Source organism: Hyperolius riggenbachi, chromosome 12 (assembly GCF_040937935.1).
Source record: "Hyperolius riggenbachi isolate aHypRig1 chromosome 12, aHypRig1.pri, whole genome shotgun sequence".
NCBI lineage: Eukaryota > Metazoa > Chordata > Amphibia > Anura > Hyperoliidae > Hyperolius > Hyperolius riggenbachi.
The window spans coordinates 178,022,013-178,049,304 of record NC_090657.1 but is presented as its reverse complement, the minus strand read 5'-3'; the positions used below and the strand labels follow the sequence as shown (position 1 = coordinate 178,049,304).

The 27,292-nt window shown below is 44.7% G+C and overlaps 1 protein-coding gene across 2 annotated transcripts in view; it reads left to right on the top strand.

The window, feature by feature from the left end:
- Positions 1–27,292, top strand: part of LOC137540714 (opioid growth factor receptor-like) — a 376,839-nt gene that overhangs the window by 28,293 nt on the left and 321,254 nt on the right. The window lies entirely within an intron of this gene.

Genomic DNA, 27,292 nt, shown 5'->3' with positions numbered 1-27,292 from the left:
GGAAGCAGTGAAGCACAGCTGTTGCCATGCGTTAGCAAGCCTTATGCTGCATACACACTTGAGATAAAAGTCTCTGGAAAAGGCAAGATCACAGACCAATTTTACCCCATTCCATGTAGTATGAGACCCATACTCTACACAGTCTATTCTATGGAGCTGCACTCCCCATCAGATAAAATCTTTGCAAGATGCTGCACACAAAGATGCCCTTACACATTCAAAAGATCATTATCTGCAAAAGATCTCTTCCTGCAATAGATCCATTCCTGCAAAATGCATTCATAGTCTATGAGATCTGCAGATCCTCATACACACCTTGTTTAACAGACTTCATCTGCATATCTGGCAATCATCTGCAGATCTGAAAATCCATCCTGGTGGATCTGATCTGCAGATGATCTGCAGATGATTGCCTGCTAAACAAGGTGTGTATGATGATCTGCAGATCTCATAGACTATGAATGCATTTTGAAGGAATGGATCTATTGCAGGAACAGATCTTTTGCAGATAATGATCTTTTTAATGTGTACAGCATCTGTGTGTGCAGCATCTTGCAAAGATTTTATCTGATGGGGAGTGCAGCTCCATAGAATAGACTGTGTAGAGTATGGCTCTCATACTACATGGAAGGGGGTAAAATTGGTCTGTGATCTTGCCTTTTCCAGAGACTTTTATCTCAAGTGTGTATGCAGCATCACTGAAGCTGATCTGCCTTGGAGATAAGCAGCACACAGGTGAAGAAATTTGGAAGGGAATCAAGGAACAGACCGATTTGTGGCTGGCACCGCTGGACCTAAAACCAGGCATGGTTGTGTGTGACAATGGGAGCAATCTCATTCGCGCTTTAAAGTTGGCTAAGCTGAGACACATCCCTTGCCTGGCACACGTTATGAACCTAGTTGTTCAACGGTTTCTGAGGACATACCCAGGCGTGGCAGATCTTCTGCTGAAGGTGTGACGAGTGGCCAAATATTTCCGAAAGTCCAGTACCGCTTTGGGGGGACTCACCAAGATGCAGGAGCGGTTCAATCTACCGAACCATCGCTTGGTGTGTGACGTACCCACGCGCTGGAATTCGACGCTGCACATGCTAGCACGCTTTTGCGAGCAGAAGAGTGCAGTGGTCCAGTACATGACGGCGCAGTACCGAGGCGCATCCGGGCAGCTACCAAGCTTCTGTGGATCTGATTGGGCCACCATGTTGGACCTCTGCCAAGTCCTCCAAAATTTTGAGCAATCCACATTGCTTGTGAGCGGTGACAACTCTTCAGTCAGCATTACGATACCACTGCTGTGTTTACTGAAGAGATCAATGTTGCAGATCAAGGAAGCCGCAGTCAGGATGCAAGTGGGGGAATCTCAAGAGGACAACGATCAGCGTGATGATGATACCAACATCAGACAATCTGCTTCGGGAAACGCTGGTCCTCCCAGCTATGCTGAAGAGGACGAGGAACAGCTGGAGTTGGAGCAGGACTTGGATGCCCCCACTGCCGAGGGACAGAGCGGTGCACGTTGGACTTCCACGATTCAGTGGGAATGGACAGCATAGGAAGATGAGGAAGAAGGTGGGCGACGGCGTGATGCTGGTGATGATGATGAGGGTGCGTCAAGCTCAGAAGAACATGAGGATTCTGTTAGGACTGTGGCAGACATGGCTCAATTCATGCTAGACTGCATTGAATGCGACCCGCGTGTTGTTCGAATTCTGGACGACGTGGATTACTGGGTTTATACCCTTCTGGATTCACGGTACAAAGACAATGTTCCAAAACTCATTGGAGAAAGTGTCAGACAGGTCAAAATTGAAGAATACCAGCAGGCCCTTGTGGAGACAAAAAAGAGAAGGAGGTGCACAAGGTCCCTGTAGTGGGTTACTCCGGAGTGCTCAAAGCCCAACAAAACAGTTCCACCAAGCCAGTATTTGTATAGATACAAGCGGCTGGGCACATCCAGTAAAAAACAACCTTTATTTGTATCCAGTTAAAATGTGTACATCCACAGCAGCAATGCAGTAGGAGAGAGGCCCTTGTGGAGACATTAGAGAGGAGATTGACATCCTCCTCCTCCTCTAGCCAGTTCCACGCCAACAGACTGACTTCCGCAAACCCAGGACGAGGAGGGGAACAAAGAACGCAAGCTGCAGCTAGTGCCCACAAGGGAATGGTATCGGCAGTGTCCTTGGAGTGGCAAAATTTTCTGACACCCATGCAGCAGCCCACAGAACAGCAATCGCCCAGTTCCACCTCCAACACCGATCGCCTGCAGAAGATGGTCAAGGACTACATGTCAGATGGCGTAGCCGTGTTGAACAATCCATCTGCACCCTTCAATTATTGGGTCTCTAAGCTACACATCTGGCATGAACTGGCAATGTACGCAATAGAGGTGCTGGCTTGTCCTGCAGCCAGCGTTATGTCTGAACGCTGTTTCAGTGCTGCCGGAGGCATCATTACAGATCGGCGTATCCGCCTCTCCACAGCAAATGCAGACCGGCTGACACAAATTAAAATGAATCAATCGTGGATTGGAAATGACTACGCAACACTCCCCGAGTCCGACCCCGACCAAGGACCATGAACATCTGTGATGGCTTAGCGTTGCCACTTTCCGTAATATCCCATTTCTATTTATTAATCACTGCATGGCGACAAAACTCATTGCTTTGCTTTGAAAACAATACAAGATTGTTGTTACCTGTGCCAAAAAAACTGACATTTTCCGCATTTAAAAGACAATTTCCCTTTGAAACTTAAAAATCGTTTTTCTCAAAAACTATAAGGTCCTTTCGGAAAAAAAGTTTCCTCTTATACCCCCCCCCCCCCCCCCCGTCCACATACCCTGAAAATTTGGTCTATGTTATATGGAAGGAGGCTTGGCAAAGCAGGAAAGTTCGGGTCCCCATTGACTTCCATTATGTTCGGTGTTCGGCACGAACGTACCGAACATCGGGACACCGTTCGGCCGAACGTTCTCGAACCCGAACATCTGGATGTTCGCCCAACACTATTCCCTACCCCTGCTCTAGTGGGATCACACCCAAAGCATTACATTAGCAAGAGCTTTTCAAATCACAAAGCGCTCAGAAAATCGCTCCTAGTGGGTTTCTGGCCTAAGGTCTGGTGCACACCAGAGCGGTTCTGAAGCGTTTTAAAAAATGCTAGCGGTTTGAAAACTGCTTGGCTAATGTGTTTCAATGGACTGGTGCACACCAGAGCTGTTCGTTTTTTCCACAAATGCAAACTCGGGGGCTGCAGCATTTTTTTTTTTAGATTTCTGAGGCATTTCTGCCTGAATGTTAAAGTATAGGAAAGTGGAAAATCGCTCTAAAAAACGCCAGATCGGAGCGATTTTCCAGGTGTTGTTACAGAAGCTGTTCAGTAACAGCTTTACTGTAACAATATAGGAAATCTGCTACACAAAAACGCTCCCAAAAAATGCTAGGCATGTTTAGAAAACCTCTCTCGTTCACACCTAACCTAGCGATTTTCGGTAGCTTTTTCCGTGGGTGATTTTTCTGTGATTTAACTCGGAAAAATCACTGTACAAATTCACGTTTTTGGAGTGATTGCAATTTAGCATTTCTATATATGCTAATGGCTATTGCTGCCCCCCAAAAATAACACGTTTGCGATTAGAGATAATCACTCAAGTGTAAACACTGCCATAGACAAAAATGGCACTAGCGGTTTTAAAAAAATCACTAGCGCTTTAGCGATTATTGGGAATCCCGCGATTCCCGCTTAGGTGTGAACGAGCCCTAAACATGCCTAGAATAGCTCTGAAAATCTGCTTCAAAGGGCTCTATTCACAATCATTTTACGCATGTGGAATGTGGAAAATTCATGAAAATAGGGCGGTACTTATCCGTTAGCCGGGCGCATCCGGCAGGTGGCGCTGTTGTAGCTAATTTCGATGCGCTGTTGTAGCAAATTTTATTCATACTTAGTTAATGTAGTGCTTTGTGAATGGAAGCACCGCTGGTGGCGCTAATTACATTGATATGGCACGTAACAATAACAGTGTTAATGGGAACTAATATGTATTTCAAGTGGCCGGAACTGTCACTTAATGCAATTAAAATGAAGGCGGCGGCAATTTAACAGATGAAGCCGCCGCCCTTCGTCTGTTCTTCTTCTCCCCCTTTGCTTCCTCTCGCTTCTATACAATGCCGGCAGCCTGCGGGGACATGTCCCCCCCCCCCCCCCCCCCACAGTCAGTCATCGCAAGAAAACAAGCGGGATTCCCTGCCGCGACTAACGACTCTGGGGGGAAACGCATGTCCCCGCAGGCTGCCGGCATTGTATAGAAGTGAGAGGAGGGCAAAGGGGGAGAAGTACAGACGAAGGCGGTGGCTGTATCTGTTAAATTGCCGCCGCCTTCATTTTAATTCCATTCACACAGTACTACGCTAACTAAGTATGAATGAAATTGGCTACAACAGCGCCACCTGTTGGACGCGCCCGGCTAACGGATAAGTACCAAAAGGGCACCTTATTTCTGACTTCGGTTTTTCTTTTTTTTTTTAATATGTATATATCCTACTAGTACTTGGTGATATATCTCGCTTCCCATTTGAGGGCCCGTTTCCACTTGTCCGCTGATTCCCCACTGACGAAATCGCACACAAATCGTGCGATTCCGCATGTGTTTTTACTGCGATTTCGCATGCAATTTTGCATAGGTTAGTACTTATGCAATTTTAACCATGTCACTACCTGTGTGATTTAACATTAGTTTCAGTGAAATCACATGCAAAACCACATGCAATTTCCCTATTAAATACATTAGCGGCGATTTGCATAGTGGTGTGCAGGGTGCGAATTCTGAGTGCTCTTCCGTGCAGATTTCTCCACGCACAGAAAAACACTCAGGATTACTGACAAGTGGAAACAGGGCCATCCACTTGTATATGCTATGCGAATCCGCATGCAGACAACTCATGCGGATTTGCGATAGTGGAAACGGGCCCTGATTTAAATGGGAGTCTAGAGCCTTGAGTGCTGTTTGCTGGACTTTCGTTTTTTGGACAAGTTTTTTTTATGCCACTTTTTTCTGCATGGTTTCCACATGTTTACTATGTAATCACGCATGTTTCCCAAATTTGTTTTACGCAATGGTTCCCAAATATGTGGAACATGTTTAGTGAATGTGCAAAAAATGCGGAAATTATCTCTGGTTGTAATATAGCGGTAAAAATCTCTTAGGCCTGGTGCAACACCAGAGGAGTTTTTCTGAGCGTTTTGAGTTTTTAAATCTGCTGCTAATGTTATCCTATGTGTCTGTGTGCACTGGAGCAAGGAGGTTTTGTAAAAAACCCCATAGCATTACCAGGGCCGGTTTAAGAAACAATGGGGCCCCAGGGCAAAATAAACCTGGGGGCCCCCCAACATATACCCCGGAACAAAAATCGGCATTAGGGGACATTTTTTGCAGCTGGTATAGTCAGGGTGTGAACTCCCAATCGGTTGGAGCTCCACATTCTATCTATCCCAGCCTGCATGGGGGACAAGGGGTTAAAAAGTTTCAGGAGGGTGGACCCCACATAATTAAAAAAAAAAAAAAAATTCCCACACTCTAAACATAAAAAAAAAATTGGGAAAATAGGAAAAAAATGCCAGGGATCTTCATACAGCCATATTGCGGCGGTATAGGGATCCCTGGCCAAAGCGCTGCGGCTGCGTATAGACCCCCAGGAAACCCCGTCAAGGAATGTATTGCGCTTTTGTTTGATGCATGTAAAATTACACTACCGTTAGGTTTGCTACTAAAAGTGACATTTACCGCATTTAAAAGTATACTTTTTTCCTTCGAAACTTTACAATCGATTTTCTCAAAAACTATAAGGTCTTTTTGAAAAATAGTTTTTTTTTTCCTCTTATTCCTAATGATCTTCTTAACATATCCTGCAAATTTAGGGTTTCTAGCATTTAAAGTGGATTTGCTATTAACCAATAAAGTCGGCAGGTTTTTAAATGTGTTTTTTTTCCTTTGAAACTTTAAAGAGAATCTGTATTGTTAAAATCTCACAAAAGAAAACATACCAGTGTGTTAGGGGACATCTCCTATTCCCCTCTGTCACAATTTCGCCGCTCCCCGCCGCATTAAAGTAGTCAAAAACAGTTTTAAAAAGTTTGTTTATAAACAAAACAAAATGGCCACCAAAACAGGAAGTAGGTTGATGTACAGCATGTCCACACATAGAAAATACAGCCATACACAAGCAGGCTGTATACAGCATTCCTTTTGCATCTCAAGAGATCACTTGTGTGTTTACCTTCTGTCCCCTGCAGCTCTCCCCACTGAATACTATTGACAGGCTGTGATGCTGATCCTTTCTTCCTGTCTGTAATTCCTCAGTATGTGACAGACCAGCTCCTTTCACAGCCTAACAGAGGAGGATTTTTATCCAGCTCTCTTCTATCACTGATAAGCAGGGCTGGGACAAGGTCCACTATCAACAGAGGCTGAGCTGCCCAGATGCGCCCCCCCCCCCCCCCATATTAGACTATGACTATGGTAGGATTTGATTGTGAGCTCCTCTGAGGACAGTCGGTGACATGACTATGTACTCTGTAAAGTGCTGCAGAGATGTCAGTGCTATATAAATACATACAAATAATATGTTAGGACATTAGACTGTGGCTATGGTAGGGATTAGATTGTGAGCTCCTCTGAGGACAGTCAGTGACATGCTATGTACTCTGTAAAGTGCTGCAGAACATGTCAGTGCTATATAAATACCATAATAATAATATGGTAGGACATTAGACTATGACTATGGTAGGATTAGATTCTGAGCTCCTCTGAGGACAGTCAGCGACATGACTATGTACTCTAATGTGCTGCAGAAGATGTCAGTGCTATATAAATACATAATAATATGGTAGGACATTAGACTATGACTATGGTAGGATTAGAGTGTGAGCTCCTCTAAGGACAGTCAGGGACATGACTATGTACTCTGTAATGTGCTGCAGAAGATGTCAGTGCTATATAAATACATAATAATAATATGGTAGGACATTAGACTATGACTATGGTAGGATTAGATTGTGAGCTCCTCTGAGGACAGTCAGTGACATGACTATGTACTCTGTAAAGTGCTGCAGAAGATGTCACTGCTATATAAATACATAATATGGTAGAGACATTACACTATGACTATTGTAGGATTACATTTTAAGCTCTGAGGATAATCAGCAGTATTGATATATACTCTGTAACATGCTATGGGGGGCATCAGCACTACATAAATATTTAAAGTGGCCATTAATTATACAATTCTCCAGATAATTGATTATCTGATTTGATAACATTGATCAGAAATAATTGTTCAGGTCCACTAATGGAAGGAAAGCTGCTATCCAATTTGCTCATTAACAGAATTAATACAGACTGATTCCATCAATTTGATCGAATTCGATATACTGGTTCATTAGTGGTCCAGGACAACTGATTGTCTGGTGAATTGTATCGGTAGTGTCCACTTTAAAGCAGACCTGACAGCATAAGAACATTCATAGAAAAACATCTTTTTGGTACAGCTGATACAAATCCTGCAATAAATCTGCACTTTCTACTTCCTGCTTTCATGGAAGCAGACATATTGCTAACATCCTGTGCTTTCAAATGGGCTTATCTGCCTTATCTTTCATGTCAATCAGGTGGCACAAGGGAGAGACCAAATTAACACTTGTGATTAGTTATAGATGAGGGGGAATTAGACAGGCTAAGCTCTCTAAATACATACAGGGTGACTTTCTCTACGTTTTCCTTCTGTCCCGTGCAAGAGTTCAGGTCCACTTTAAAAGTGAAACATTGATGGGATGCAGGGGCATAGCAATAAAGGTTGCAGAGGTAGCGACCGCATTGGGCCCTACCTCAACTACAGTATTAGCTCTCTATTGGTCCGGTGCTCATAATAATCACTTCTATAGATACTTTGAATAGTGGTAATCATTAACACACTGTCCCCATTCCCTTCTTGCACCTCTGACACTGTAGTTGCCATTGGCAGGTTTTGGTGCGCTGTATCAATTGTTATGTATAGAGTGCTTGGGGGGCCCCATTGTAAAACTTGCATCGGGGGCCCACATCTCCTTAGCTACGCCACTGATGGGATGCTTTTGGAGAGGGAGACATTTGAGGGAAGGAAAGCTAGGGTAGATAGGCAGAAGATTTAGAGATAGGAAAAGGGGGGGGGGGGGGCTTGGAGTGGGTTGGGTGTGGTTAAGAGAGGATATAGCGATATAGCACCATGATGACAAGGGAGGAATTGAGAGTGATAGGGAATGGGAGAGAGGCATGAGTGTTGGTGACATAGAAGCTGCATCACAGACCTGACACAGCTTATAGTTACTTTCCCCTGTGTGCTCTCCTTTCACCCAGGAAGCCCAGCTCTTGCATATTAACACTGCAGTTATTCGTCCTGTTATCTTACAGCCCCCACATAATCATGCAGCAGCCTCAGGGAAGAGGGAGAGAGGGCTCCCAACTATGAGTGTGTCATGTACAGTCGTGGCAGCAGCATTAGGGAAACTGATCTTTTCAGCTCAGGAACAGGCAGTGTGTGTGCTGGATGTGAGCAGAATCATGCCTGCCTGCATGTTCTGTTCTGGACACTTCTTCCCCTTCCTAACAGAGCTTCTCCCCAATCAATTCCCTACATAATAATGTACCTGTCTTCCTGAGACTGCCTCTTTCCTGAATTTCCCGGGTCTCCAGTCCACAGTGATCAGCCCCGCCCCCTCAGTGTGACAGAGGAGAGGAGGGGAGGGGCGCTCTGCTCTGTGAATACACACGTACGCAGGGGAGACTGGGGACAGCACACAGCAGACAGCTGATTTCTCCATAACAGGCTGATCTGCAGCTAGCGTGGATCACCCGCCCCAGCTCTCCTGCCTCTCATCAGGCTCCGGCCAGTGAGCCCAGCGTGAATACAGTCAGCGGGGATGGTGTGGGCGGCAAGTCAGGCAATACACAGACCTGCTCCTTGCGCCCCTCCCACACTGCAGTGAGCTCCGCCCAGAGGCTCCAGCCTCCTGAGCCTATGTGTCGGCCCGGCCCTGCTGATAAGATAGCAGAGAAGCTGCTGGCTTGTGTAAATAACTCACACACTGAAGTGTGCATAGAGGGGGAAGTGTATAACAGACCAGCACGGGAGAGTTGGTAGCCTTCCAGACACAGGCCGACAAGTCTGACAGGGGAAAGATACATTGATTTATTACAGAGACAGTGATAGTACAAAGTGCTGCAGTAAGCCAGAGCACATTAGAATAGGATTAGGAGCTTGTAGGATGGTAGAAAAAACGTTGTAATTTTTGTTACGGAGTCACTTTAAAATCAAATTTCTCAAACTACAAGGCCGATTTGAAATTTTTTTTTCCTCCTGTAGCCACTGGGGGCCCCTACAAGCTCTGGGGACCTGGGGCAGCTGCCTCCTTTGCCTCTATGGTAGCGCCGGTTCTGAGCATTACATTGGGAAGAGCTTTTAGAGGTTTCAAAAGCTCTTCCCAATGTAATGCTATGGGGTTTCTTACAAAACCTCATAACTCCAGTGTGCACAGACACATAGGATAACATTAGCAGCAGATTTAAAAACTCAAAACGCTCAGAAAAACTCCTCTGGTGTGCACCAGGCCTTACTGCATGTGTGATTGTGAATAGAGCCCATTAACCTCTAACGTTTTGCCGATGTGCTAGAGGTTTTTGGCGTGCACTGGGCCTCAGGCAGTGTTTCTCACACCCTCCTGACTCCCCAGTAGTGCATGTGCAGGCAGTCTCCCCTATGCACAGGTGGGGTAATTAGTCTCAGCTAGGTGGCTTGTATGTAGCTGAGACACTGATTACTCCACCTGTGCACAGATGAGGCTGCCTGCACAACATGCAACATTGGGGAGTCACAAGGACAGGTTTAAGAAACACTGCTGTAAGGCAATCCTCTGAGTGAGGTAAGATGTACTATTGCATGGCACTGCGTAATATGTAAGCGCTTTATAAATTAGGGTTAGTTCACACTGGGCAATTTTTTTTTTTCAGCGACTTTGCTGATCACTGGCGATCAGCAAAATGCTGCTAATGCAGGGCTGGGCCGAGGCAGAGGTGAAAGAAGCTCCAGCCTCAGGGTGCAGTGTAGGAGGGCCGCACAACTAACTCAGCTATCATTTCCTATTGTTTGAAGCAGAGATAAATAAGGAAAAGGGGATACATAGCAGTGACTGCAAGCCAGATCAATAGAGCATAAGGTGTTGGGGGCCCAGGGGCCCCTCTTACTCTAACAGCAATCAGTGTGTGACGGCTGGGGTGGGAGGGATGGATGGATGGATGGAGGCGCGCACTTTGGTGTCTTAGGCCACATACAGACATCAGACCATAGTCTTTGGAAAATGAAAGATCACAGACCAATCTTACCACCCTTCATGTAGTATGAGAGCCATACTCTACACAGTCTTTTCTATGGAGCTGAACTCCACATCAGAAAAAAAATCATTGCAAGATGCTGCACACACAGATGCTGTACAGACACAAAAGATCAGTATCTGCAAAAGATCTGTTCCTGCCAAAAATCCATTCCTGCAAATTGCAATGATAGTCTATGAGATCTGCAGATCATCATACACACATGATTTAACTGACATTCATCTGCAGATCAGATCCACCAGGATGGATTTTCAGATCTGCAGATCTGCAGATGAATGTCAGTTAAATCATGTGTGTATGATGATCTGCAGATCTCATAGACTATCATTGCAATTTGCAGGAATGGATTTTTGGCAGGAACAGATCTTTTGCAGATACTGATCTTTTGTGTCTGTACAGCATCTGTGTGTGCAGCATCTTGCAATGATTTTTTTCTGATGTGGAGTTCAGCTCCATAGAAAAGACTGTGTAGAGTATGGCTCTTATACTACAGGAAGGGTGGTAAGATTGGTCTGTGATCTTTCATTTTCCAAAGACTATGGTCTGATGTGTGTATGAGCCTTTAGCCTTGGGTGCTGGAGGACCTGGTCCTGTCTCTGTGCTAATGCAAGTCAATGGTAGTGTTCACACAGTAGCGATCACCAGTGATAAGCGATTTGCTTATGGCTTATGGCAGCATTTTTGGAGCGATTGCATTTTAATGTTATAGAATCACAATACGCAATCGTTCCTAAATCGCTTTCCTGTAGAGTGAAAAAACAGCTTCTTGCTGATCGCTGGCGATCAGCAAAGCACCCAGTGTAAACTAGCCCTAAGACATCTACAAACAAGTATTTGTGGTGGCTTGTAAATCAGGCCCTGTGTGAGTGCTTTTACTGAAATTGCTGTGCATTCAATTAGGAGTTTAGAGTAGGTCAGGCTTTTTTTTTTTTTTTGTATTTCACTTTTTATTGGGTCAGGCTTATTTTCAAGAGGAACTTTAACCCAGGATTGAACTTCATTCCAATCAGTAGCTGATACCTCCTTTATTCGAGAAAACGTAAAGCTTTCTCATGGTAGAGGGCTTTGTATGGCTGATATTGTGGTGAAACCCCTCCCACAGTGTGATGTCATGACCATGGTCCTGACAGTTTGCGGTCTGTGACCAGTGTTGCACTCAGGGCCGAGCCTGGGCGGGTGCTGCGGGTGCATTGCACCCAGGCGCCTGTCTCCGACAGGCGCCGCCCGGCCGCCGCTCACCCCATCTGGCCGCCGCTCTCTCCCTCCCTCCCTTCCTCCCTCCCTCCCTGTAGCCGCCGCCGCGTCAGACCTCGTTCAGGCGGTGACCAGTAGTGCGGGCGCTAGGACCCAGCGCCCGCCCTGATATGTGGAAGTGACATCACTTCCGCATATAGAGCGGGTGCGTCCGGCGCTCGCACTTACTGGTCAGGTCGCCACTGATCTTGAGGTCTGCTGAGTGCTGACTGACTGCGAGGTAAGGGGGGAGCGGCGGCTAGAGGGGGGCTCCCTGTCACTCACTAACTAAAGGGGCTCCCTGTCACTCACTCACTAACTAATGGGGCTCTGTCACGCACTCACTACCTAAAGGGGCTCCCTGTCACTCACTAACTAATTGGGCTCCCTGTCGCTCACTAACTAATGGGGCTCCCTGTCACTCGCTAACTAATGGGGCTCCCTGTCACTCGCTAACTAATGGGGCTCCCTGTCACTCGCTAACTAATGGGGCTCCCTGTCACTCGCTAACTAAAGGGGCTCCCTGTCACTCGCTAACTAATGGGTCTCCCTGTCACTCACTCACTACCTAAAGGGGCTCCCTGTCACTCAATCACTACCTAAAGGGTCTCCCTGGCGCTCACTCACTACCTAAAGGGGCTCCCTGTCGCTCGCTCACTACCTAAAGGGGCTCCCTGTCGCTCGCTACCTAAAGGGGCTCCCTGTCGCTCGCTCACTACCTAAAGGGGCTCCCTGTCGCTCGCTCACTACCTAAAGGGGCTCCCTGTCGCTCGCTCACTACCTAAAGGGGCTCCCTGTCGCTCGCTCACTACCTAAAGGGGCTCCCTGTCGCTCGCTCACTACCTAAAGGGTCTCCCTGTCGCTCGCTCACTACCTAAAGGGGCTCCCTGTCGCTCGCTCACTACCTAAAGGGGCTCCCTGTCGCTCGCTCACTACCTACAGGGGCTCCCTGTCGCTCGCTCACTACCTACAGGGGCTCCCTGTCGCTCGCTCACTACCTACAGGGGCTCCCTGTCGCTCGCTCACTACCTACAGGGGCTCCCTGTCGCTCGCTCACTACCTACAGGGGCTCCCTGTCGCTCGCTCACTACCTACAGGGGCTCCCTGTCGCTCGCTCACTACCTACAGGGGCTCCCTGTCGCTCGCTCACTACCTACAGGGGCTCCCTGTCGCTTGCTCACTACCTACAGGGGCTCCCTGTCGGCTACATATACTGGGGACACTGGCTGTTTGTCATTATGTGCATTTAGTGTGGAAATTTTGTCAGTAAAAATAATCTTTTGTCAGTAAATGTTTAGGTATTTGTCAGTAAAAAAATAACGTGAAAGGTTGGCAACACTGGCTTGCGGCGCAACGGGAAAGATACAGGCAGCCCACCTCACGCCTGGGCTTGGTGGGGGGAGGAGCCAACAGCGAGCGAAAGTAGGGTGGCCGCAGGCAGCCATAAGTACGCAGTGTGTGACTGCATCGCACTCGCAGAGCCTCTCAGCCTGAGTCAGTTCAGAGACAAGCAGACTCGCAGGCAGCCAAAGCCAGCCAGGAGCAAGCCCATGGAAGAGGGGTAAGAATGGGGTATCACATGCATAAAGAGGTGGAAGGTGTGGGTGTGATTAGGCAGGACATGGGTGTGGTTATGTGGTTGGGCGTGGTTAATTTAACCACTCCCATAGGCGCCAGAAAAAATCTTGCACCCAGGTGCCAGGCACCCCAGGCTCACCCCTGGTTGCACTGTGAGAAATAATGGCTTTTTCCAACAATATCTCACTCTGTGCATAGAACTCTCAGTAATGAACATTCCGTACAGTTCACTTGAAAGAACTAAAGAAATCACCACCAGTGATAAATTTCAAAATGTAAAATCGGAGAGAGGGAATATTTTACAATGCACATGCACTGACTAAATAATCTATAAATGAATATTGTAAACAATAATCAATTTTCTTAATTGTGTTAATTTCTATACAGTTCCTCTTTAAAGGAAAGGAGAATGTAATGATCCGCTCAGCTGGATGCACTGGCAGACAGCTGTTTGACCATTCCTCTAGTCTGTGGGCTGCAGGTCTCTGCAAGAGAGACCTGTCTTTCCATTACAAGTTTCTGGTCTGTTCTGCTGCTGAGGAATTTGCATACATTCGTTATGCAAATCCCCTACCCTGCCTCCTTTCATGACTGGCAGTATAAAGAGCTATGTTTCCCAGAGTCCTTTGCTGGTCATAAGGGTTAGTCCTGTGGAACACTCTTGGAGTGTCAGCCTTGCTCATTGTTTGAAGATTAGTTTAGAGTAATTCACTTTTTCTCTTTCACTTACCAGCGCTCTACAATCTCACTGCAACCAATCTTTTTTTCACTGTGTTATCAGCATCAACTTTCCCCACCACTTTCATCATATTTACGTAGATCATCTACTTAGGACCATCTTGCTCACTTCATTCACCTGTCTCATTCTGCTGTCTTCCACCCTATTGAACAGAAATTGCTTTACAACTGCTCTGGACTTTGCTAGCATTACCCAACTTTACTTCTTACCTTTTCCACTACGTTCTAACTGAGATGCTCATTAAAGTCACCATGCTAGCAATGGATCTTCATAACTATTTAAAGAGCTTGGCCAGGTCCCATGTTCCTTCTGTTGGGGATCAAAGTATGGAAGAACTGAGATTATTATTATTGATTCATAAAGTGCTAACATATTCCCTGCTGCTGTACAAAGTAAAAAACAAACATGTTTTTGCAAGCTTACAATCTAAAGGAATAGGGGGAACAAGAGGTGGGTTAACATACAATATTTATACCTAAAGGCCATGATTTTTAGGTTATCTAGTAAGAGTACCACTTGGCCAGAGGTAAGAAGCATTACTGGCCTAAGGTAGAGCGTATGCTTGATGGACAAAGTGAGTTTTGAGGGCAGGTTTAAAGATATCAAAGCTTGGAGAGTGAGGCATGTGTTGGATTCCAGAGGAGAGGTGAAGCACATGCGAAATCTTGTATATGTGAATGCAAGGAGGAGATTGTAGAGGAGGGCAAAAAAAGTTTATGTGCAGATCTGAGAGTGTGGTTGGGTTGGTATTGAATGCAGCGCTGCAGCCAGCATGCAGACGTGCAGCGGGCGCTGGCTAAAGGGTTGCAAGTATTGTTGGTTTGTCAAAAACTTGATTGATTCTTTCCATGTTGTCCCTGTGTTAGCCTTGATACACATGCAAAGGTTGTAGTGAATGTGATGTGTGGGGGCTGTGCAATAAAAAGTGTGAAAGAGAAAGGTCTCTTTAATTCCAGCAGCAATTGTGCACAGGCGTAAACATTTTTTTTTTTTTTTTTTTTAAATTTCAAGATTGGCCAAAAAAAGAAAAAAACATAGTTGACAGAGTTGGTAACCGAACCCTAGAAAGCACACATGGGAGTCTGGTACCTTAAGCGTTGAGCCACTTTCAAGACCACGTGGGGAAGAGTGAAAAAATAGAGCCTTGAGCACTTGGGCCCTAAATTCTGACCTGCACATTGCAGGAGTTGTATCCGCCGCTCCGTAATGCTTTTCAAATGGATTGTTCGGATTCTATTTGGTAACTTCTCCTGTGGCTCAGCAGGCAAAGGTGCTGGTTATGCCAGCGCAAGGTCTCCGGTTCGATTACCACAGGACGAGGGAGTTGAAGTTAGGTAGGGTGTTGAAGCGGTCCACCACATGATCCCTTGCTGTGTAACCAGGGAATACTCATTAGTTAGGGTCTGAAGAAAAATCGTCAGCTAATAATCTCTTTATTTTTATTTTTTTTATTCTACATTCTTGCCACTAGGAGACCACTTTCAACATGTCCTCATAGGAAATTACACTCCTACCACCCACCAACGTCCTGCAAGCATTTTCTTTTAACCTGCATCCATCACTTCCCTCAACACCTTCATCCTTGCACTCCCACACCTTTCATTTTACCTCCCCACTTGGACCCCTGCACCTCTACTCTCACATTCATCACACACCTCCACGCTTACACCCCCAAACCCTTCATCTCCCACTACTCACCATTTACATACTTACAACCCCAGCACCTTTCATTTCCCCTACACTCCCCTGCTTGCAAGTCCACAACTTTCATCTACCCGCACTTTTTCTCTTTCGCTTACCAGCGCTCTACAATCTCACTGCAACCAATCTTTCTTCACTGTGTTATCAGCATCATCTTTCCCCACCACTTTCATCATATTTACGTAGATCATCTACTTAGGACCATCTTGCTCCCTTCATTCGCCTGTCTCATTCTGCTGTCTTCCACCCTATTGAACAGAAATTGCTTTACAACTGCTCTGGACTTTGCTAGCATTACCCAACTTTACTTCTTACCTTTCCCACTACGTTCTAACTGAGATGCTCATTAAAGTCACCATGCTAGCAATGGATCTTCATAACTATTTAAAGAGCTTGGCCAGGTCCCATGTTCCTTCTGTTGGGGATCAAAGTATGGAAGAACTGAGATTATTATTATTGATTCATAAAGTGCTAACATATTCCCTGCTGCTGTACAAAGTAAAAAACAAACATGTTTTTGCAAGCTTACAATCTAAAGGAATAGGGGGAACAAGAGGTGGGTTAACATACAATATTTATACCTAAAGGCCATGATTTTTAGGTTATCTAGTAAGAGTACCACTTGGCCAGAGGTAAGAAGCATTACTGGCCTAAGGTAGAGCGTATGCTTGATGGACAAAGTGAGTTTTGAGGGCAGGTTTAAAGATATCAAAGCTTGGAGAGTGAGGCATGTGTTGGATTCCAGAGGAGAGGTGAAGCACATGCGAAATCTTGTATACGTGAATGCAAGGAGGAGATTGTAGAGGAGGGCAAAAAAAGTTTATGTGCAGATCTGAGAGTGTGGTTGGGTTGGTATTGAATGCAGCGCTGCAGCCAGCATGCAGACGTGCAGCGGGCGCTGGCTAAAGGGTTGCAAGTATTGTTGGTTTGTCAAAAACTTGATTGATTCTTTCCATGTTGTCCCTGTGTTAGCCTTGATACACATGCAAAGGTTGTAGTGAATGTGATGTGTGGGGGCTGTGCAATAAAAAGTGTGAAAGAGAAAGGTCTCTTTAATTCCAGCAGCAATTGTGCACAGGCGTAAACATTTTTTTTTTTATTTTTTTTTTAAATTTCAAGATTGGCCAAAAAAAGAAAAAACCATATTTGACAGAGTTGGTAACCGAACCCTAGAAAGCACACATGGGAGTCTGGTACCTTAAGCGTTGAGCCACTTTCAAGACCACGTGGGGAAGAGTGAAAAAATAGAGCCTTGAGCACTTGGGCCCTAAATTCTGACCTGCACATTGCAGGAGTTGTATCCGCCGCTCCGTAATGCTTTTCAAATGGATTGTTCGGATTCTATTTGGTAACTTCTCCTGTGGCTCAGCAGGCAAAGGTGCTGGTTATGCCAGCGCAAGGTCTCCGGTTCGATTACCACAGGAGGAGGGAGTTGAAGTTAGGTAGGGTGTTGAAGCGGTCCACCACATGATCCCTTGCTGTGTAACCAGGGAATACTCATTAGTTAGGGTCTGAAGAAAAATCGTCAGCTAATAATCTCTTTATTTTTATTTTTTTTATTCTACATTCTTGCCACTAGGAGACCACTTTCAACATGTCTTCATAGGAAATTACACTCCTACCACCCACCAACGTCCTGCAAGCATTTTCTTTTAACCTGCATCCATCACTTCCCTCAACACCTTCATCCTTGCACTCCCACACCTTTCATTTTACCTCCCCACTTGGACCCCTGCACCTCTACTCTCACATTCATCACACACCTCCACGCTTACACCCCCAAACCCTTCATCTCCCACTACTCACCATTTACATACTTACAACCCCAGCACCTTTCATTTCCCCTACACTCCCCTGCTTGCAACTCCACAACTTTCATCTACCCGCACTTTTTCTCTTTCGCTTACCAGCGCTCTACAATCTCACTGCAACCAATCTTTCTTCACTGTGTTATCAGCATCATCTTTCCCCACCACTTTCATCATATTTACGTAGATCATCTACTTAGGACCATCTTGCTCCCTTCATTCGCCTGTCTCATTCTGCTGTCTTCCACCCTATTGAACAGAAATTGCTTTACAACTGCTCTGGACTTTGCTAGCATTACCCAACTTTACTTCTTACCTTTCCCACTACGTTCTAACTGAGATGCTCATTAAAGTCACCATGCTAGCAATGGATCTTCATAACTATTTAAAGAGCTTGGCCAGGTCCCATGTTCCTTCTGTTGGGGATCAAAGTATGGAAGAACTGAGATTATTATTATTGATTCATAAAGTGCTAACATATTCCCTGCTGCTGTACAAAGTAAAAAACAAACATGTTTTTGCAAGCTTACAATCTAAAGGAATAGGGGGAACAAGAGGTGGGTTAACATACAATATTTATACCTAAAGGCCATGATTTTTAGGTTATCTAGTAAGAGTACCACTTGGCCAGAGGTAAGAAGCATTACTGGCCTAAGGTAGAGCGTATGCTTGATGGACAAAGTGAGTTTTGAGGGCAGGTTTAAAGATATCAAAGCTTGGAGAGTGAGGCATGTGTTGGATTCCAGAGGAGAGGTGAAGCACATGCGAAATCTTGTATACGTGAATGCAAGGAGGAGATTGTAGAGGAGGGCAAAAAAAGTTTATGTGCAGATCTGAGAGTGTGGTTGGGTTGGTATTGAATGCAGCGCTGCAGCCAGCATGCAGACGTGCAGCGGGCGCTGGCTAAAGGGTTGCAAGTATTGTTGGTTTGTCAAAAACTTGATTGATTCTTTCCATGTTGTCCCTGTGTTAGCCTTGATACACATGCAAAGGTTGTAGTGAATGTGATGTGTGGGGGCTGTGCAATAAAAAGTGTGAAAGAGAAAGGTCTCTTTAATTCCAGCAGCAATTGTGCACAGGCGTAAACATTTTTTTTTTTATTTTTTTTTTAAATTTCAAGATTGGCCAAAAAAAGAAAAAACCATATTTGACAGAGTTGGTAACCGAACCCTAGAAAGCACACATGGGAGTCTGGTACCTTAAGCGTTGAGCCACTTTCAAGACCACGTGGGGAAGAGTGAAAAAATAGAGCCTTGAGCACTTGGGCCCTAAATTCTGACCTGCACATTGCAGGAGTTGTATCCGCCGCTCCGTAATGCTTTTCAAATGGATTGTTCGGATTCTATTTGGTAACTTCTCCTGTGGCTCAGCAGGCAAAGCTGCTGGTTATGCCAGCGCAAGGTCTCCGGTTCGATTACCACAGGAGGAGGGAGTTGAAGTTAGGTAGGGTGTTGAAGCGGTCCACCACATGATCCCTTGCTGTGTAACCAGGGAATACTCATTAGTTAGGGTCTGAAGAAAAATCGTCAGCTAATAATCTCTTTATTTTTATTTTTTTTATTCTACATTCTTGCCACTAGGAGACCACTTTCAACATGTCCTCATAGGAAATTACACTCCTACCACCCACCAACGTCCTGCAAGCATTTTCTTTTAACCTGCATCCATCACTTCCCTCAACACCTTCATCCTTGCACTCCCACACCTTTCATTTTACCTCCCCACTTGGACCCCTGCACCTCTACTCTCACATTCATCACACACCTCCACGCTTACACCCCCAAACCCTTCATCTCCCACTACTCACCATTTACATACTTACAACCCCAGCACCTTTCATTTCCCCTACACTCCCCTGCTTGCAACTCCACAACTTTCATCTACCCGCACTTTTTCTCTTTCGCTTACCAGCGCTCTACAATCTCACTGCAACCAATCTTTCTTCACTGTGTTATCAGCATCATCTTTCCCCACCACTTTCATCATATTTACGTAGATCATCTACTTAGGACCATCTTGCTCCCTTCATTCGCCTGTCTCATTCTGCTGTCTTCCACCCTATTGAACAGAAATTGCTTTACAACTGCTCTGGACTTTGCTAGCATTACCCAACTTTACTTCTTACCTTTCCCACTACGTTCTAACTGAGATGCTCATTAAAGTCACCATGCTAGCAATGGATCTTCATAACTATTTAAAGAGCTTGGCCAGGTCCCATGTTCCTTCTGTTGGGGATCAAAGTATGGAAGAACTGAGATTATTATTATTGATTCATAAAGTGCTAACATATTCCCTGCTGCTGTACAAAGTAAAAAACAAACATGTTTTTGCAAGCTTACAATCTAAAGGAATAGGGGGAACAAGAGGTGGGTTAACATACAATATTTATACCTAAAGGCCATGATTTTTAGGTTATCTAGTAAGAGTACCACTTGGCCAGAGGTAAGAAGCATTACTGGCCTAAGGTAGAGCGTATGCTTGATGGACAAAGTGAGTTTTGAGGGCAGGTTTAAAGATATCAAAGCTTGGAGAGTGAGGCATGTGTTGGATTCCAGAGGAGAGGTGAAGCACATGCGAAATCTTGTATACGTGAATGCAAGGAGGAGATTGTAGAGGAGGGCAAAAAAAGTTTATGTGCAGATCTGAGAGTGTGGTTGGGTTGGTATTGAATGCAGCGCTGCAGCCAGCATGCAGACGTGCAGCGGGCGCTGGCTAAAGGGTTGCAAGTATTGTTGGTTTGTCAAAAACTTGATTGATTCTTTCCATGTTGTCCCTGTGTTAGCCTTGATACACATGCAAAGGTTGTAGTGAATGTGATGTGTGGGGGCTGTGCAATAAAAAGTGTGAAAGAGAAAGGTCTCTTTAATTCCAGCAGCAATTGTGCACAGGCGTAAACATTATTTTTGTTTTAATATTTCAAGATTGGCCAAAAAAAGAAAAAAACATATTTGACAGTCTGTCTTCCACCCTATTGAACAGAAATTGCTTTACAACTGCTCTGGACTTTGCTAGCATTACCCAACTTTACTTCTTACCTTTTCCACTACGTTCTAACTGAGATGCTCATTAAAGTCACCATGCTAGCAATGGATCTTCATACCGGAAAATTGTATACTTACCTTCCGTAATTTTCCTTTCCTGGATCAGAAAATGGCGGCATACTCCTGGGTTCAACTCCTCCCCCTGAACCCTGATGGACAGATCTTTTTTGAATAAATTAAAAGAACCCGCCCCCCCCCCTGCCATTCTCGTGAAAATCAGTCCTCGAATGGACAAGAGGGAGGGATTCGTATGCCGCCATTTTCTGAACCAGGAAAGGAAAATTACGGAAGGTAAGTATACAATTTTCCGGTTTCCTGGACAGAAATGGCGGCATACTCCTGGGATATAACTAATCAGGATGCGAGGGTGGGAATGCAAAACACACAATTTATTTAGTAGTATTTCAAGATTGGCCAAAAAAAGAAAAAACCATATTTGACAGAGTTGGTAACCGAACCCTAGAAAGCACACATGGGAGTCTGGTACCTTAAAGAGACTCTGTAACAATTTTTTCAGCCTTAGTTCTTCTATCCTATGAGTTCCTATGCCTGTTCTAATGTGCTGGGGCTTACTGCAGCTCTTCCTAATTACACTGTCTCTGTAATAAATCAATGTATCTTTCCTCTGTCCTGTTTGTCGGGCTAAAGCTTTGCTTGTGTGGAATGTGCAGGGCTGCTTGTGATTGGTAGAAGCGATACACACCCTCTGCAGGCCCCCTGCATACTCACACACTATGCTTAGCTGAGCCTATTAGAAGCTGGTTAGTTTGTTTGTAAACACTGCCTAAAACTGTTAATTACAAGCCAGGATTGCAGCAGAGAGTGGCAGAAACAGCACAGAGGGGCACAGGAGAAAATAAGGAATAGAATGGTATGCTTTTTAGTGTAAGAATATTAGAGTACAGATTCTCTTTAAGCGTTGAGCCACTTTCAAGACCACGTGGGGAAGAGTGAAAAAATAGAGCCTTGAGCACTTGGGCCCTAAATTCTGACCTGCACATTGCAGGAGTTGTATCCGCAGCTCCGTAATGCTGTTCAAATGGATTGTTCGGATTCTATTTGGTAACTTCTCCTGTGGCTCAGCAGGCAAAGGTGCTGGTTCGATTACCACAGGAGGAGGGAGTTGAAGTTAGGTAGGGTGTTGAAGCGGTCCACCACATGATCCCTTGCTGTGTAACCAGGGAATACTCATTAGTTAGGGTCTGAAGAAAAATCATCAGCTGATAATCTCTTTATTATTATTTTTTTTATTCTACATTCTTGCCACTAGGAGACCACTTTCAACATGTCCTCATAGGAAATTACACTCCTACCACCCACCAACGTCCTGCAAGCATTTTCTTTTAACCTGCATCCATCACTTCCCTCAACACCTTCATCCTTGCACTCCCACACCTTTCATTTTACCTCCCCACTTGGACCCCTGCACCTCTACTCTCACATTCATCACACACCTCCACGCTTACACCCCCAAACCCTTCATCTCCCACTACTCACCATTTACATACTTACAACCCCAGCACCTTTCATTTCCCCTACACTCCCCTGCTTGCAACTCCACAACTTTCATCTACCCGCACTTTTTCTCTTTCGCTTACCAGCGCTCTACAATCTCACTGCAACCAATCTTTCTTCACTGTGTTATCAGCATCATCTTTCCCCACCACTTTCATCATATTTACGTAGATCATCTACTTAGGACCATCTTGCACCTGTCTCATTCTACTGTCTTCCACCCTATTGAACAGAAATTGCTTCACAACTGCTCTGGACTTTGCTACCATTACCCAACTTTACTTCTTACCTTTTCCACTACGTTCTAACTGAGATGCTCATTAAAGTCACCATGCTAGCAATGGATCTTCATAACTATTTAAAGAGCTTGGCCAGGTCACATGTTCCTTCTGTTGGGGATCAAAGTACGGAAGAACTGAGATTATTATTATTGATTCATAAAGTGCTAACATATTCCCTGCTGCTGTACAAAGTAAAAAACAAACATGTTTTTGCAAGCTTACAATCTAAAGGAATAGGGGGAACAAGAGGTGGGTTAACATACAATATTTATACCTAAAGGCCATGATTTTTAGGTTATCTAGTAAGAGTACCACTTGGCCAGAGGTAAGAAGCATTACTGGCCTAAGGTAGAGCGTATGCTTGATGGACAAAGTGAGTTTTGAGGGCAGGTTTAAAGATATCAAAGCTTGGAGAGTGAGGCATGTGTTGGATTCCAGAGGAGAGGTGAAGCACATGCGAAATCTTGTATACGTGAATGCAAGGAGGAGATTGTAGAGGAGGGCAAAAAAAGTTTATGTGCAGATCTGAGAGTGTGGTTGGGTTGGTATTGAATGCAGCGCTGCAGCCAGCATGCAGACGTGCAGCGGGCGCTGGCTAAAGGGTTGCAAGTATTGTTGGTTTGTCAAAAACTTGATTGATTCTTTCCATGTTGTCCCTGTGTTAGCCTTGATACACATGCAAAGGTTGTAGTGAATGTGATGTGTGGGGGCTGTGCAATAAAAAGTGTGAAAGAGAAAGGTCTCTTTAATTCCAGCAGCAATTGTGCACAGGCGTAAACATTTTTTTTTTTTTAATATTTCAAGATTAGCCAAAAAAAGAAAAAAACATATTTGACAGAGTTGGTAACCGAACCCTAGAAAGCACACATGGGAGTCTGGTACCTTAAGCGTTGAGCCACTTTCAAGACCACATGGGGAAGAGTGAAAAAATAGAGCCTTGAGCACTTGGGCCCTAAATTCTGACCTGCACATTGCAGGAGTTGTATCGGCAGCTCCGTAATGCTGTTCAAATGGATTGTTCGGATTCTATTTGGTAACTTCTCCTGTGGCTCAGCAGGCAAAGGTGCTGGTTATGCCAACGCAAGGTCTCCGGTTCGATTACCACAGGAGGAGGGAGTTGAAGTTAGGTAGGGTGTTGAAGCGGTCCACCACATGATCCCTTGCTGTGTAACCAGGGAATACTCATTAGTTAGTGTCTGAAGAAAAATCATCAGCTAATAATCTCTTTATTTTTATTTTTTTTATTCTACATTCTTGCCACTAGGAGACCACTTTCAACATGTCCTCATAGGAAATTACACTCCTACCACCCACCAACGTCCTGCAAGCATTTTCTTTTAACCTGCATCCATCACTTCCCTCAACACCTTCATCCTTGCACTCCCACACCTTTCATTTTACCTCCCCACTTGGACCCCTGCACCTCTACTCTCACATTCATCACACACCTCCACGCTTACACCCCCAAACCCTTCATCTCCCACTACTCACCATTTATATACTTACAACCCCAGCACCTTTCATTTCCCCTACACTCCCCTGCTTGCAACTCCACAACTTTCATCTACCCGCACTTTTTCTCTTTCGCTTACCAGCGCTCTACAATCTCACTGCAACCAATCTTTCTTCACTGTGTTATCAGCATCATCTTTCCCCACCACTTTCATCATATTTACGTAGATCATCTACTTAGGACCATCTTGCTCACTTCATTCACCTGTCTCATTCTGCTGTCTTCCACCCTATTGAACAGAAATTGCTTTACAACTGCTCTGGACTTTGCTAGCATTACCCAACTTTACTTCTTACCTTTTCCACTACGTTCTAACTGAGATGCTCATTAAAGTCACCATGCTAGCAATGGATCTTCATAACTATTTAAAGAGCTTGGCCAGGTCACATGTTCCTTCTGTTGGGGATCAAAGTATGGAAGAACTGAGATTATTATTATTGATTCATAAAGTGCTAACATATTCCCTGCTGCTGTACAAAGTAAAAAACAAACATGTTTTTGCAAGCTTACAATCTAAAGGAATAGGGGGAACAAGAGGTGGGTTAACATACAATATTTATACCTAAAGGCCATGATTTTTAGGTTATCTAGTAAGAGTACCACTTGGCCAGAGGTAAGAAGCATTACTGGCCTAAGGTAGAGCGTATGCTTGATGGACAAAGTGAGTTTTGAGGGCAGGTTTAAAGATATCAAAGCTTGGAGAGTGAGGCATGTGTTGGATTCCAGAGGAGAGGTGAAGCACATGCGAAATCTTGTATACGTGAATGCAAGGAGGAGATTGTAGAGGAGGGCAAAAAAAGTTTATGTGCAGATCTGAGAGTGTGGTTGGGTTGGTATTGAATGCAGCGCTGCAGCCAGCATGCAGACGTGCAGCGGGCGCTGGCTAAAGGGTTGCAAGTATTGTTGGTTTGTCAAAAACTTGATTGATTCTTTCCATGTTGTCCCTGTGTTAGCCTTGATACACATGCAAAGGTTGTAGTGAATGTGATGTGTGGGGGCTGTGCAATAAAAAGTGTGAAAGAGAAAGGTCTCTTTAATTTCAGCAGCAATTGTGCACAGGCGTAAACATTTTTTTTTTTTTTTAAATTTCAAGATTGGCCAAAAAAAGAAAAAAACATATTTGGCAGAGTTGGTAACCGAACCCTAGAAAGCACACATGGGAGTCTGGTACCTTAAGCGTTGAGCCACTTTCAAGACCCATGGAGAAGAGTGAAAAAATAGAGCCTTGAGCACTTGGGCCCTAAATTCTGACCTGCACATTGCAGGAGTTGTATCCGCCGCTCCGTAATGATGTTCAAATGGATTGTTCGGATTGTATTTGGTAACTTCTCCTGTGGCTCAGCAGGCAAAGGTGCTGGTTATGCCAACGCAAGGTCACCGGTTCGATTACCACAGGAGGAGGGAGTTGAAGTTAGGTAGGGTGTTGAAGCGGTCCACCACATGACCCCTTGCTGTGTAACCAGGGAATACTCATTACATTTCTTCACAGTCTGAAGAAAAATTGTCAGCTAATAATCTCTTTATTTTTATTTTTTTTATTCAACATTCTTGCCACTAGGAGACCACTTTCAACATGTCCTCATAGGAAATTACACTCCTACCACCCACCAACGTCCTGCAAGCATTTTCTTTTAACCTGCATCCATCACTTCCCTCAACACCTTCATCCTTGCACTCCCACACCTTTCATTTTACCTCCCCACTTGGACCCCTGCACCTCTACTCTCACATTCATCACACACCTCCACGCTTACACCCCCAAACCCTTCATCTCCCACTACTCACCATTTATATACTTACAACCCCAGCACCTTTCATTTCCCCTACACTCCCCTGCTTGCAACTCCACAACTTTCATCTACCCGCACTTTTTCTCTTTCGCTTACCAGCGCTCTACAATCTCACTGCAACCAATCTTTCTTCACTGTGTTATCAGCATCATCTTTCCCCACCACTTTCATCATATTTACGTAGATCATCTACTTAGGACCATCTTGCTCACTTCATTCACCTGTCTCATTCTGCTGTCTTCCACCCTATTGAACAGAAATTGCTTTACAACTGCTCTGGACTTTGCTAGCACTACCCAACTTTACTTCTTACCTTTTCCACTACGTTCTAACTGAGATGCTCATTAAAGTCACCATGCTAGCAATGGATCTTCATAACTATTTAAAGAGCTTGGCCAGGTCACATGTTCCTTCTGTTGGGGATCAAAGTATGGAAGAACTGAGATTATTATTATTGATTCATAAAGTGCTAAAATATTCCCTGCTGCTGTACAAAGTAAAAAACAAACATGTTTTTGCAAGCTTACAATCTAAAGGAATAGGGGGAACAAGAGGTGGGTTAACATACAATATTTATACCTAAAGGCCATGATTTTTAGGTTATCTAGTAAGAGTATGTTGGATATGATTTCTATCCAGAACATTGGCATAGGACACATGGTGAAACCATCTCAAAATGCTTGCTGTGTTACAGAAACCAGATCAAAGAGACGTTCAGTTAACTGCTATTATTACCCTTGGGAACAGAAACCATCAGAACTGGTCTAGTGATTAAATGGCCAGTGAAACTGGTATTATCTTATCTCAAAGAATGGGACCCTTGGATAATAAAGCCATAAAAACCAAGGGGACAATGGAAGTTCTCATGGGAACAGTTGGTTAGCAGATGGACAATACCCCAACAGTTTCTGTATGCCTGAGACAATGAAGGGAGGGTCACCTTTCAGATCTAAACACCTGTATGATCAGGGTGCCCCCTGGTGTCGGACAACCAACATCACAGGACCTCATGGGTGAGGTTACAGCGCCACTTAGAGGTCCAACGAAGACATAACTGGCAAGGACAGGGGGGCGGAATGATACCTGAGCTGGGGGTGGTCGTGTGGGTGTGTGTGTGTGTGATGAATGGATTTCTTGGCTATTTAAGCCATAAGAGAGAAAGGCTAGGAGTTCTCTCCCAGAAGAAGAAGCTTTCATAAGGCTCTATAGATTCCATCAGCAGGAGCATAGAGAGACATCAGACTCCACCAAGCCTCCATTTTGATGTAAGAAGTAACCATCTTGCTTAAGATATAGTACCTGCATTGATACGCAATTAGTCAGAGTAGATAGGACTAGAGGAGCAACCTTAACTTGTAACTGTGATTCTACTTTGTTATACTTTCTTTAATTTGGAAAAACAATAAATAGCGTTACTGCAACAAAAGACTGTTATTTACAAAAGTAGAACTAGGAAACCAAGTAGCAGATATATCATTTGGCACCCCAGATAGCGTGTGGAATAGTCAAATCCACATAGAACTCCACAATATCGTGACTGCTACAGGAAACGGATCAAGAACATCCAGTCGCTGCAATCCAGGTTTCCTAGAAGATTGATGAAATCCACCTGACGGTTACTACAGACGCCAGGACTCCTCAAAGAAGCCAGGTCTAAGGGCATCGCCTGA